The sequence below is a fragment of the Coregonus lavaretus genome, assembly GCF_964263955.1.
Source record: "Coregonus lavaretus genome assembly, chromosome: 27".
Lineage (NCBI taxonomy): Eukaryota > Metazoa > Chordata > Actinopteri > Salmoniformes > Salmonidae > Coregonus > Coregonus lavaretus.
Window position 1 is genome coordinate 38,110,707 of NC_140014.1, and position 15,418 is coordinate 38,126,124.

Here is a 15,418-nt window from a genome sequence, read left to right on the forward strand (position 1 = left end):
AAACAGTGTTCATGTGCATGTAAAATAAGGTTCATGAATATTGAACAGTCCTTAATGTGTTGGACTGAGAAGCCATCAAAGGGGTTTTAGCTAAAGCCCACTGAATGGTGCACAGGATGCAGTAAGAGGTGTTGGACAGAGAAGCCATCCACTGCGCCCGAGTGGCGCAGTGGTCTAAGGCACTGCATCGCAGTGCTAGCTGTGCCACTAGAGATCCTGGTTTGAATCCAGGCTCTGTCGTAGCCGGCCGCGACCGGGAGACCCATGGGGCGGTGCACAATTGGCCCAGCGTCGTCCAGGGTAGGGGAGGGAATGGCTGGCAGGGATGTAGCTCAGTTGGTAGAGCATGGCGTTTGCAACGCCAGGGTTGTGGGTTTGATTCCCATGGGGGGCCAGTATGAAAAAATATATATAAAAATGTATGCACTAACTGTAAGTCGCTCTGGATAAGAGCGTCTGCTAAATGACTAAAATGTAATGTAAAGCTAAAGGCCACTGAATGGTGCACAGGATGCAGTAAGAGGTGTTGGACAGAGAAGCCATCCGTTTTAGCTAAAGCCCACTGAATGGTGCACAGGATGCAGTAAGAGGTGTTGGACAGAGAAGCCATCAGTTTTAGCTAAAGCCCACTGAATGGTGCACAGGATGCAGTAAGAGGTGTTGGACAGAGAAGCCATCCATTTTAGCTAAAGCAGGATGCAGTAAGAGCGAAAGAAGAACCAGATAACAGAGTGTGTCGGCGTCCCAAATAGCACCCTTTTCCCTTGATAGTGCACTACCCTATGGGCCCTGTTCAATAGTAGGGCTGTGATGATACCAGTATCGCAATATTTTTTCCATGCCAAAAATAAAAACACAAAGCAGACCTTCAGTGCCAATTCAATAAACAACAAAAAGTAGTACTAGCTACTAGAACGGCATGTTTCCCAATTCAATAAACAGTCTGGCTCATCAGAATTCTTCATAACATCGTAGCAGAAGATGCCAATAGAATTGGTCCCTGAGAAAGAGCGAATGAAAAGAGGGAAATTGAAAAAAGTGTTAGAATGGGTTGAATATGTGGTGGTGATGGCACTGCAATGGACAGCAGCCGTTTTACGAAAAGTTCTACAGCTGCACCATCGAGAGCATCTTGACTGGCTGTATCACCGCTTAGTATGGCCACTGCTTGGCATCTGACCGCAAGGCGCTACAGAGGGTGGTGCATACGGCCCAGTACATCTTTGGGGCCAAGCTTCCTGCCATCCAGGACCTCTTAAACCAGGCGGTGTCAGAGGAAGGCCTAAAAATTGTCAAAGACTCCAGCCACCCAAGTCACAGACTGTTCTCTCTGCTGCCGCACGGCATGCGGTACAGATGCACCAAGTCTGGAACCAACAAGATCCTGAACACCTTATACCTCCAAGCCATAAGACTGCTAAATAGTTAGTGAAATAGTTAACCAAGTAGCTACCCGGACTATCTGCATTGACCCTTTTTGCCCTAACTATTTTGACTCATCACATATACTGCTGCTACTGTTTATATTATCTAACCTGTTGCTTTATCCCTACTTATATGTCCTGTACATATCTACCTCAACTACCTCGTACCCATGCACATCGACTTGGTACAGGTACCCCGTGTAGATACAGTGAGGGAAAAAAGTATTTGATCCCCTGCTGATTTTGTACGTTTGCCCACTGACAATGAAATGATCAGTCTATACTTTTAATGGTAGGTTTATTTGAACAGTGAGAGACAGAATAACAACAAAAAAATCCAGAAAAACGCATGTCAAAAATGTTATAAATTGATTTGCATTTTAATGAGGGAAATAAGTATTTGACCCCTCTGCAAAACATCACTTAGTACTTGGTGGCAAAACCCTTGTTGGCAATCACAGAGGTCAGATGTTTCTTGTAGTTGGCCACAAGGTTTGCACACATCTCAGGAGGGATTTTGTTCCACACTGTCACGCCCTGACTCTGAGGACTCTTATTTGTTGAGTCAGGGTGTGATTTTCCTTGTTGTGTATATTCATTGTGGTGATGTTCTATGTTGGATTTTCTATGTTTAGATCTAGGATGTCTAGATCTATGTTGGCCGGTGTGGTTCCCATTCAGAGGCAGCTGTCGCTCGTTGTCTCTGATTGGGGACCATACTTATGCAGCCTTTTGGCACTAGTTAGTTTGTGGGATCTTGTTCCGTGTTATGGTATGTTTGTGTGCTACCTTGGACTTCACGTTTCGTTTGTTGTTTTTGTCGTGTGTTTATTCGTTTAAATAAACATGTATGCTTATCACGCTGCGCCTTGGTCCGTCCAGTCTGCATACGAACGTGACAGAAGATCCCACCAAACGAGGACCAAGCAGCGTGTTCAGGAAAAAAGCAGGGAGTTAAACAGGAGGTTACCTTAGTAGATGTCCTCCTCGGTTGGGGGAGAATTACGGAGGAGGAGGCCGTCCTCTACCGGAAGGCGATGAAGGAGGATGCCCAGGTAGGAGAGGAGAAACGGCGCCAACAGTGCCGACGACGGAGACCTGAGAGGCAACCCCAAGAAAATGGGGGGGGGCACACGGTGTGGACGACGAGGCAGCAGGAGGCAGCGACAGGGCGGATCTGCAGGTTAGGAGAGGAGGCCACCAGGTTAAGGGGGCTATTGGTTCAGAGGGAGCAGAAGTTATTAGGTCAGAGGGAGGCGCTACAGAAGGCGATAAGGGAGAAGGAGAGTGTAGAGGCACGGCGAGAGGAGCTGGTTAGGCAGCAGAAAGAGCGGGGGTTTATAAAGGAACCCAGTCCCGCTCCTCGCACCAAGAAAGTGGTGCGTGTCGCCAGTCCGGTCCGGCCCGTTCCTGCTCCCCGCACTAAGCCAGTGGTGCGTGTTCCCAGTACGGCCCGACCCGTTCCTGCTCCCCGCACTAAGCCAGTGGTGTGTGTTCCCAGTACGGTCCGGCCCGTTCCTGCTCCACGCACTAAGCCAGTGGTGCGTGTTCCCAGTACGGCCCGACCCGTTCCTGCTTCCCGCACTAAGCCAGTGGTGTGTGTTCCCAGTACGGTTCGGTCCATTCCTGCTCCTCGCATCAAGCCAGTGGTGCGCGTCGCCAGCCCGGTCCGGCCTGTTCCTGCCCCTCGCACCAAACCAGTGGTGGGCGTCGCCAGCCCGGTCCGGCCTGTTCCTGTCCCTCGCACCAAGCCAGTGGTGCGCGTCGCCAGCCCGGTCCGGCCTGTTCCTGTCCCTCGCACCAAGCCAGTGGTGCGCGTCGCCAGCCCGGTCTGTTCCTGTCCCTCGCACCAAGCCAGTGGTGCGCGTCGCCAGCCCGGCCCGGCCTGTTCCTGTCCCTCGCACCAAGCCAGTGGTGTGTGTCGCCAGCCAGGCCCGGCCTGTTCCTGCTCCCCGCACCAGGCCAGTGGTGCGCGTCGTCAGCCCGGTCCAGCCCGTTCCTGCTCCCCGCACCAAGCCAGTGGTGCGTGTGTCCAGTCCGGAACGGCCCGTGCCTGTTCCACCGGTGCCTGGTCCGGCACCGGTCAGCTGCTCCACTCCGGAGCCAGAGCAGTCCGCTCCACCGGTGCCCAGTTCAGCTCCGGTCAGCTGCTCCACTCCGGAGCCAGAGCAATCCGCTCCACCGGTGCCTGATCCAGCTCCGGTCAGCAGCTCCACTCCGGAGCCAGAGCAATCCGCTCCACCGGGGTCCAGTCCAGCTCCGGTCAGCGGTTCCACTCCGGAGCCAGAGCAGTTCGCTCCACCGTCGTCGGGTCCAGCTCCAGTCAGCGGTTCCAGTCCAGACCCAGACGTCAGCCCCTCTCCAGGTTTGGGGTCTCCCACACCAGGGTCCAGACAGGGCTTGGTACTTCGTGGGAGGAAGGAGAGGGGAAGCAGCGCGCCGAGGTCCAGACCAGACCAGGGGCGCAACAGGGAGGCGGAGAGTAAGTGGTCGTCACGCCCTGAGCCGGATCCGCCTCCGAGGCGGAATGCCCACCCGGCCCCTACCCTGTTATGTTTATGTTGTGCGGTCGGAGTCTGCACCTTTGGGGAGGGGTACTGTCACGCCCTGACTCTGAGGACTCTTATTTGTTGAGTCAGGGTGTGATTTTCATTGTTGTGTATATTCATTGTGGTGATGTTCTATGTTGGATTTTCTATGTTTAGATCTAGGATGTCTAGATCTATGTTGGCCGGTGTGGTTCCCAATCAGAGGCAGCTGTCGCTCGTTGTCTCTGATTGGGGACCATACTTATGCAGCCTTTTGGCACTAGTTAGTTTGTGGGATCTTGTTCCGTGTTATGGTATGTTTGTGTGCTACCTTGGACTTCACGTTTCGTTTGTTGTTTTTGTCGTGTGATTATTCGTTTAAATAAACATGTATGCTTATCACGCTGCGCCTTGGTCCGTCCAGTCTGCATACGAACGTGACACACTCCTCTTTGCAGATCTTCTCCAAGTCATTAAGGTTTCGAGGCTGACGTTTGGCAACTCGAACCTTCAGCTCCCTCCACAGATTTTCTATGGGATTAAGGTCTGGAGACTGGCTAGGCCACTCCAGGACCTTAATGTGCTTCTTCTTGAGCCACTCCTTTGTTGCCTTGGCCGTGTGTTTTGGGTCATTATCATGCTGAAATACCCATCCACGACCCATTTTCAATGCCCTGGCTGGGGGAAGGAGGTTCTCACCCAAGATTTGACGGTACATGGCCCCGTCCATCGTCCCTTTGATTCGGTGATGTTGTCCTGTCCCCTTAGCAGAAAAACACCCCTAAAGCATAATGTTTCCACCTCCATGTTTGACGGTGGGGATGGTGTTCTTGGGGTCATAAGCAGCATTCCTCCTCCTCCAAACACGGCGAGTTGAGTTGATGCCAAAGAGCTCCATTTTGGTCTCATCTGACCACAACACTTTCACCCAGTTCTCCTCTGAATCATTCAGATGTTCATTGGCAAACTTCAGACGGCCCTGTATATGTGCTTTCTTGAGCAGGGGGACCTTGCAGGCGCTGCAGGATTTCAGTCCTTCACGGCGTAGTGTGTTACCAATTGTTTTCTTGGTGACTATGGTCCCAGCTGCCTTGAGATCATTGACAAGATCCTCCCGTGTAGTTCTGGGCTGATTCCTCACCGTTCTCATGATCATTGCAACTCCACAAGGTGAGATCTTGCATGGAGCCCCAGGCCAAGGGAGATTGACAGTTCTTTTGTGTTTCTTCCATTTGCGAATAATCGCACCAACTGTTGTCACTTTCTCACCAAGCTGCTTGGCAATGGTCTTGTAGCCCATTCCAGCCTTGTGTAGGTCTACATTCTTGTCCCTGACATCCTTGGAGAGCTCTTTGGTCTTGGCCATGGTGGAGAGTTTGGAATCTGATTGATTCTGTGGACAGGTGTCTTTTATACAGGTAACAAACTGAGATTAGGAGCACTCCCTTTAAGAGTGTGCTCCTAATCACAGCTCGTTACCTGTATAAAAGACACCTGGGAGCCAGAAATCTTTCTGATTGAGAGGGGGTCAAATACTTATTTCCCTCATTAAAATGCAAATCAATTTATAACATTTTTGACATGCGTTTTTCTGGATTATTTTGTTGTTATTCTGTCTCTCACTGTTCAAATAAACCTACCATTAAAATTATAGACTGATCATTTCTTTGTCAGTGGGCAAACGTACAAAATCAGCAGGGGATCAAATTCTTTTTTCCCTCACTGTATATATATTTTTTTATTTAACCTTTATTTAACCAGGTAAGCCAGTTGAGAACAGGTTCTCATTTACAACTGCGACCTGGCCAAGATAAAGCAAAGCAGTGCGATAAAAACAACAACACAGAGTTACATATGGGGTAAAACAAAACATAAAGTCAAAAATACAACAGCAAATATATATACAGTGTGTGCAAATGTAGCAAGTTATGGAGGTAAGGCAATAAATAGGCTATAGTGCAAAATAATTACAATTAGTATTAACACTGGAATGATAGATGTGCAAGAGATGATGTGCAAATAGAGATACTGGGGTGCAAATTAGCAAAATAAATAACAATATGGGGATGAGGTAGTTGGGTGGGATAATTTCAGATGGGCTGTGTACAGGTGCAGTGATCGGTAAGGTGCTCTGACAACTGATGCTTAAAGTTAGTGAGGGAGATAAGTCTCCAGCTTCAGAGATTTTTGCAATTCGTTCCAGTCATTGGCAGCAGAGAACTGGAAGGAATGGCGGCCAAAGGAGGTGTTGGCTTTGGGGATGACCAGTGAGATATACCTGCTGGAGCTACGGGTACTACGGGTGGGTGTTGCTATGGTGACCAATGAGCTAAGATAAGGCGGGGATTTGCCTAGCAGTGATTTATAGATGGCCTGGAGCCAGTGGGTTTGGCGACGAATATGTAGTGAGGACCAGCCAACAAGAGCATACAGGTCACAGTGGTGGGTAGTATATGGGGCTTTGGAGACAAAACGGATGGCACTGTGATAGACTACATCCAATTTGCTGAGTAGAGTGTTGGAGGCTATTTTGTAAATGACATCGACGAAGTCAAGGATCGGTAGGATAGTCAGTTTTACGAGGGCATGTTTGGCAGCATGAGCGAAGGAGGCTTTTTTGCGAAATAGGAAGCCGATTCTAGATTTAACTTTGGATTGGAGATTCTTAATGTGAGTCTGGAAGGAGAGTTTACAGTCTAACCAGACCCCTAGGTATTTGTAGTTGTCCACATACTCTAGGTCAGACCCGTCGAGAGTAGTGATTCTAGTCGGGTGGGCGGGTGCCAGCAGCGTTCGATTGAAGAGCATGCATTTAGTTTTACTAGTGTTTAAGAGCAGTTGGAGGCTACTGAAGGAGTGTTGTATGGCATTGAAGCTCGTTTGGAGGTTTGTTAACACAGTGTCCAATGAAGGGCCAGATGTACAGTGATCCCTCGCCACTTCGCGGTTCACTTATCGCGGATTCGCTATTTCGCGGATTTTCATAATGCATTTTTTTTTTTTTTTTGGTGCATTGTGCTCTGCATTCTGATTCGCTAAAAACTCACTCCCGCTTCTTGTATCAAAACATGCTACGAATTGTGCTATCATTTTGTCGTCTCGTGCAGTTATGTGTACGTACATAAAACAGCTTGGCAAATTTACATTAAGTTGGCCAAATTATCTTGTAATTTCGAACATCTTCTAAACCCATAATGTCGACGAAACGGCCTACACGTGAGTCACTGTATTTGTATACATGTAATAGTTGCTAATTGTAAAAAAAAAAAAGTTTTCTATTTCGCGGATTTCACTTATCGCGGGTCATTTTCGGAACGTAACCCCCGCGATAAACGAGGGATTACTGTATACAAAATGGTGTCGTCTGCGTAGAGGTGGATCTGAGAGTCACCAGCAGCAAAAGCGACATCATTGATATACACGGAGAAAAGAGTCGGCCCAAGAATTGAACCCTGTGGCACCCCCATTGAGACTGCCATAGGTCCAGACAACAGGCCCTCCGATTTGACACATTGAACTCTATCTGAGAAGTAGTTGGTGAACCAGGCGAGGCAGTCATTTGAGAAACCAAGGCTATTTAGTCTGCCAATAAGAATGCGGTGGTTGACAGAGTCGAAAGGCGAAGTCGATGAAGATGGCTGCACAGTACTGTCTATTATCGATCGCGGTTATAATATCGTTTAGGACCTTGAGCGTGGCTGAGGTGCACCCATGACAAGCTCGGAAACCGGATTGCATAGCGGAGAAGGTACGGTGGTATTCGAAATGGTCGGTGATCTGTTTGTTAACTTGGCTTTCAAAAACTTTCGAAAGGCAGGGTAGGATGGATATAGGTCTTTAACAGTTTGGATCTAGAGTGTCACCCCCTTTGAAGAGGGGGATGACCGCGGCAGCTTTCCAATCTCTGGGGATCTCAGACGTTACGAAAGAGAGGTTGAACAGGCTAGTAATAGGGGTTGCGACAATTTCGGCGGCTAGTTTAAGAAAGAAAGGGTCCAGATTGTCTAGCCCAGATGATTTGTAGGGGTCCAGATTTTGCAGCTCTTTCAGAACATCCGCTGTCTGAATTTGTGTGAAGGAGAAGCGGGGGGGGGGGGCCTTTGACAGTGATTAGGGGTGGTCGTTTGACCGCGGACCCGTTACGGATGCAGGCAATAAGGCAGTGATCGCTGAGATCCTGGTTGAAGACAGCGGAGGTGTATTTAGAGGGTAAGTTAGTCAGGATGATATCTATGAGGGTACCCATGTTTACGGATTTAGGGTTGTACCTGGTAGGTTCGTTGATAATTTGTGTGAGATTGAGGGCATCTAGTTTGGATTGTAGGATGGCTGGGGTGTTAAGCATATCCCAATTTAGGTCACCAAGCAGTACGAACTCTGAGGATAAATAGGGGCCTAAAGGCTTTAAGAACTGGTCTTCTAGTGCGTTAGGTACAGAGAATAAAGGGGGCAGATTTCCGGGCGTTGTAGAATAGATTCAGGGCATTATGTACAGACAAAGATATGGAAGGATATGAGTACAGTGGAGGTAAACCTAAGCGTTGGGTAACAATGAAAGAGATAGCATCACTGGAGGCACCGATTGAGCCGGTCTCGGCGTGTATGGGGGGTGGAACAAAGGAACTATTTGAGGCAGTTTGAGAGGGACTACAATTTCACTTCAACAGTGAAATTGTATAATAGGAATTAACTGGAACAGCAATAGGCAAGGCATATTGACATGGGAGAGAGGCATAAAGCAATCACAGGTGTTATTAGAGAGAGCTAAGACAACAACTGGTAATGGCGATAAAGTTTGGGCTGAGGCTAAACAGAATAAACAGGACAGGGTACCGTGTTAAGGAACAGTCCAGCAGGCATCAGCTGTGCAGCTGAGTGATCATAAGGTCCAGTGAACAGCAATATGTGAGTCCGAGAGCAGTTCAAATTGGTGCTTCAGCACAGCGAGCAGGAAGCACGGTTGTAGTTTGCGTGTGCTAGCGAGCCGGAGCTAGCAGATGGATCTTCGTGGTCATCGCAACGGGAAGCCTGTTGAAACCACAGACGATTACGTCGGCAGACCAGTCGTGATGGATCGGCAGGGCTCTGTGTCGACTCTAGGAGGTCCCGTCCGGTTGACAGAGAGGTAGATAGCCGGAAGATGTGCCTGACTCAAGGCTAGCTCAAGGCTGATTAGCCAACAACAGCGTTCATTTGGTTGCAGCTAGCTAGTTGCGATTATCCAGTGTTAAAGGTCCAGTGATTCAGTTATTCCGGCAGAAAATCCGATAGGTTCTGGGTCGATAACTCGCTGTGCAGACAGTGCAGACTGGCCGATAATAGTCCAGGCTAGAGCTGGCTGGTAGGTAGTGCAGGCCACGGACAATGGGGAAAAGCCGCTAACGGTGGCTAATAGCAAGTAGCTAGTTAGCTGGTTAGCTGGCTACTCCCGTCCGGTAGACAGAGAGGTAGATAGCCGGGGCTAGCTCAAGGCTCAAGGCTAACTGGTGCTACGGGGGCAGTGGTGATTAGCCTACAGCAACATCCATTCGACATCCATTCGGTTGCGGCTAGCTAGATCCGGTGTTAAGGTCCAGTGATTCAGTTATTCCGGCAGAAAATCCGATGTTCTGGGTGAAAACCGCTAACGGTGGCTAATAGCAAGTAGCTAGTTAGCTAGTTAGCTGGCTGGCTAGTTTCAACTGGAGATTCTAGATAAAGGTGAGTAAATAATAGAATCCGTTCCACATTGAGTGAGGCGGGTTGCAGGAAAATATATTTAGTAGAAGGATGAAAAGTGTGATAGGGAAATATATACATAAAATACAAATAAAAATACAAAAAACTGGCTATTTACATGGACACACAAGAGAACGCGACCGCACTGCTACGCTATCTTGGACTATCTATATAGCCTAGTTACTCCTGTTATTATTTCTCTATTTCTCTATTATTTCTATTTTTCTCTCTGCATTGTTGGGAAGGTCCCGTATGTAAGCATTTCACTGTTAGTCTACACCTGTTGTTTACCAAGCATGTGACAAATACCATTTTATTTTATTTGAATAATTCAAAATGTCACATTTCTGAGCATATCATCTATAATGGATAAGTTATTAATGTGTTATTAATGAGATATTATGTGTTTGTCCGGAGTGTAACAGTATTTGGGGCAACATCTCAGTTTGACTCCTGAATCTAGGTCTGTCCTGTATCTAGGACGTAAATCCATATTTAGAAGTTGTGTTCCTTCTTCTCAGTCACTTTCCCTCAGGCAAAATGACTTACCATAGGAGGTAAACTAACAGCGCAATGCATGACCATGATCATGACAGTCCTGCTGCACCAAACCTGCCCATGGTTAATATGCAGTATCATCAGCTGCTGTCAGGTTCACAGTTTTCAAGATGAAGTTAATCTGAACATATAGGACACAGATTAAGCCTAATCCTGGGTCTAAAAACATGCTCAGTGGAGAATCTTCATTGAAAGGGCTTTTAAGTCCAAGACTAGGCTTAACCTTTGTCGGGAAACCAGCCCGTATGTTATAGAGACAGAAGCCTGAATGTGGCTGAGCGCTACAGACTGTAGGCAATGTATAGCACAGCAGACAGTAGAGCAGATAGACCAGATCCCTAGACGCACAGTGAGGAGTCTGAGGACACCGCAAAGTAAAACTACAGCATAGCAAATAACAGATAGGGGGTAAAAAATAACCTGTCTCTAATATACGGCATGCCAGCAAATATAAGGGTCAAGGTTTCACTTAAAAAATAATATATGCAATATGAAATTAATAAACAACAACAAAATACAATGTGTGGGAAAACAATCACTCCAAACTGGGAAATTAATTCAAGCAGACATACAGTATATATAAAAAAAAAATCTAAGGTTTCCTTGACAGGGATAACAAGTGTAAAGCAGCATACCCTTATTGAAGAGGGGATAATATACACTGATGAGAAATTCCTCAAGTATTTGTGGAATGGGCTTTGCCAGCAATTATGACTGAGTACAAAGCTGCTCAATCAGGTGCCTGAATGAAAGCTAAACTCAAAGGTGAGCAAAAAAATGTGTTCTGAGTTCCAGACTCAGTGTAATAAGCGTCAGCACAGCACTACTTAATATGGATGTTGTTGTTTTTTTATTTTCAGGAAGATCAAAGTTAGAACAGAATGTGCTTTTCGCTTAAAGTGGCAATCTGCAATTTGTAATGTTTTTTTTTTCTTTACTTTTAAATTAATGATACCCATTGATTCTTGAAGAATATAACTTATAAATTCCCCATGAGTTTAGTTCACCTGTCGTACCCCATCAGAACCCAAAATAGAAGCTTGTTTTACTCCAATGTTTGTAAACAATATAAATGTAAACAAACACTGTAGCATATAGCCCGTGAACACTCTATATCAAAACATGGTTAAAACCATCATCTCATTGATGGTCAGTCCTTGTAACCAGAGCTCTGTCTGTGAATTTGAGAGTGGTTACATTTCTACTGCCCCTTCCCTTGCTTAACTGTTTAACAAGACAGTGGTCGGTTGCCCACTTTTTTTGTGGTTTGAACTGCAGATTGCTCCTTTCAACAGAAGTTCTCCATCTAGAGACTGTGATGGGTCCTCTACAGTGAATATAGCACACTCCAATATAGAACACATCTCCGGAGGGTGTGTGCAACACTAGCAGTATGTTGCATTCTCAGATGTTTCTTCAAGAAAGCGTGCCAGAAAATGGGTCAAGCTATAGTGTGGCTGGGAAGTTCACTGAGTGAGTGTTTGACAATAACCTTGTCTTAGAGGTCTCCTCTATCTGGGGAGGAAGTAGAATAATGATATCCAAGAGTTTCATGAGGATAGAATAGAATTCTAAAACGTTTGTATGTCAGTCAGTCTTATAAAGGCTAACACAGTTTATTTTATAAGACTGACTGACAGACAAAGATTTTGGAATTCTAGTCAATCCTCATGAAACTCTTGGATATCACAGTTTCACTTTTATGTTAGTGAGACAGCAAGATCGGGTCACCCGTGTGAGCAGGTTTTGACCCTGTAAAGCACGTTTGTCAAACTCACTCCATGGAGGGCCAACTGTCTGCAGGTCTTCGCTCATCTCTTGTACTTGATTGATTACTTAAGGTCACTAATTAGTAAAGAACTCCCCTCACCTGGTTGTCTAGGTCTTAATTGAAAGGAAAACCCCCCAAAACAGCAGACACTAGGCCCTCCATGGAATGAGTTTGACACCACTGGTGTAAAGGGAGTGTCAGAGCCATAGAAATATAATAACTATTATATGAATTATATATTTATATTGTCTCAGTCAGCCTTTTCATGGTGGCGTGCTGCAGCCAGGAGACTGTACACTCTTAGAAAAAAATTAGCTATCTAGAACCTAAAAGGGTTCTTCGGCTGTCCCCATAGGATAACTCTTTGAATAACCCTTTTTGGTTCAAGGTAGAACCCTTTTGGGTTCCATGTAGGACCCTTTTTACAGAGGGTTCTACATGGAACCCAAAAGGATTCTATGTGGAACCAAAAAGTGTTCTCCCGGAACCAAAAAGGGTTCTCCTAAGGGAACAGCCAAAGAACCCTTTTGGAACCCTTTTTTCTAACGGTGTACTAGGCTAACAGTGGGGTGTTGTAGCCAGGAGACTGTGTAGCAGGCTGTATGTCCTGCTGGTCTGTTTATTACCCTGTTGATTGGATCAGTAGATTTATCAGGGATATGAGCTCAATCATCTCCACAGAGGTATTTATTACAAGCCCCACACAGACAGCCCATGTAGCCTACTGCCCCATAGCAATGTACTACTGTTGGAACGTGCTGAAATCATTCATGAGGGTGTGAAATTAGAATTATATAAACTAGCACACCTAATCCAGTGGGAAAATTTGGTTGAAATGACATATATATGTACAGGTATGAGTTTTACCCAGCTGTCCCTCCCTGTTCAAGTCCCACTATAGCCCTCTGCCCTCTGAGTCCATTGTCTCCATGGTGATGCTAGCAGCATTTAAATGTTGTCTCTGACTGTCCCATGTTGATGCTGTCATTTTGGTTGTCTGCTGAACAGCCCTCTGTCTATCTGCAGCATGTGTTGTCTCTGCTGGACAGCCCTCTGTCTATCTGCAGCATGTGTTGTCTCTGCTGGACAGCCCTCTGTCTATCTGCAGCATGTGTTGTCTCTGCTGGACAGCCCTCTGTCTATATGCAGCATGTGTTGTCTCTGCTGGACAGCCCTCTGTCTATCTGCAGCATGTGTTGTCTCTGCTGGACAGCCCTCTGTCTATCTGCAGCATGTGTTGTCTCTGCTGGACAGCCCTCTGTCTATATGCAGCATGTGTTGTCTCTGCTGGACAGCCCTCTGTCTATCTGCAGAATGTGCTTCACTAGGAAAGCTCCTGCCTCGTCAACATTGAGATTGTCCTGAAAGTCAGACATAAGGGAACACGATACAAGAAAAAAAAAAAAAATCATTCTGAGGTTATTTAGGACTGGTGAAATGTAAACCCTTTTAGTCAGTGTCAGAGTCAGTATCAGGTTTGTAGCAGTTTTCCGTTAAATTACAACATCCATTAGTCCCCAAACCCTCTATGAGGGTGAACAGAGCTTTTACTAACAGATGAGTGAAGGCAATGGTGGTTTCACTGACAGCCATTGCAATACATGTTTGCCTTGCACAGCTTCTTTAAACCCCAGTAAAGCACTGTTACTATAGTACGAACTTTAAAGTTAATGTGTACACACCGTAAACCTTTATGAGTACATTGTTACCATGTTACAGTTAAACAATTAACATCAGGTGACTTCATTCCATAACTGATATCTCCCTCACCTTTGCTGACGTCTCAAACCACCCCAGGAAGCCTTCTTCTTCACAGTAGTTGTCCATGAGGGCAGACAGTTGCTTGTTCCCCTCTTTGTGGTCACACTTGGACAGCAGGGATAGGGGCTTCCACTGGCCAGTCTCACTTTGCTATCTAGGTCATGCTTCCACTGGCCAGTCTCACTTTGCTATCTAGGTCATGCTTCCACTGGCCAGTCTCACTTTGCTATCTAGGTCATGCTTCCACTGGCCAGTCTCACTTTGCTATCTAGGTCATGCTTCCACTGGCCAGTCTCACTTTGCTATCTAGGTCATGCTTCCACTGGCCAGTCTCACTTTGCTATCTAGGTCATGCTTCCACTGGCCAGTCTCACTTTGCTATCTAGGTCATGCTTCCACTGTGAGGCAGTCTCTAATGTCTCCATCTTGGTCACGTCAAAGACTATGAACGCCCCCATGGCCTCCTTGTAGTACGCTCTGGACATGTTCCTAATCCGCTCCTGACCTTCAGGAATAGTGTGTCCCTATGGGCCTGGTCAAAAGCAGTGCACTATCAAGAGAATAGGGTACCTTTTGGGACACCACCACACAGGTTGTCATCTGCTTTGCTTTCTTAAATCCTTCTTAACTTTGATTGGAAAGCTGTTCCCTATATACATGTTAATCTGGCTGTACAACTTGGAAAGCTAAATGTTTAACCCATGGGGAGACAACCTAGTAAATCTCCCCAACACCAGAGTCTGATCCAATATCAGGAGACAGCAGAGGGTGCACCCCCTATCCACATCGACGGGACCGCAGTGGAGAAGGTGAAAAGCTTCGAGTTCCTCGACGTACACATCACTGACAATCTTAAATGGTCCACCCACACAGACAGTGTGGTGAAGAAGGCGCAACAGCACCTCTTCAACTTCAGGAGGCTGAAGAAATGTGGCTTGGCCCCTAAGACCCTCACAAACCTTTACAGATGCACAATTGAGAGCATCCTGTCGGGCTGTATCACCACCTGGTACGGCAACTGCACCGCCCGCAACCGCAGGGCTCTCCAGAGGGTGGTGCGGTCTGCCCAACTCATCAATGGGGGGCACACTGCCTGCCCTCCAGGACACCTACAGCACCCGATGTCACAAGAAGGCCAAAAATATCATCAAGGCCATCAGACTGCTAAATAGCCATCACTAGTCGGCTACCACCCAGATACTCAACCCTGCACCTTAGAGGCTGTTGCCCTATGTACATAGACATGGAATCACTGGTCACTTTAATAATGTTTACATACTGTTTTACTAATTTCATATGTATATACTGTATTTCAATGTATTTTAGTCAGTGCCACTCTGACATTGCTCGTCCTGATATTTATATATTATTTAATTCCATTAATTTCCTTTTAGATTTGTGTGTATTGTTGTGAATTGTTAGATACTACTGCACTGTTGGAGCTAGGAACACAAGCATTTCGCTACACCCGCAATAACATCTGCTAAATAATTTATGTGACCAATAACATTTGATTTGATTTCTCAAAAGCAGAGAAACACATAACTGTGACCGTCATAATATTGTCAACACACTCCACAGTGAAATATATGTGCTCTTGAATAAAAATCTATGTTGAAATATATCACTGAACCATAGATAATCAAGACCTCATTCCA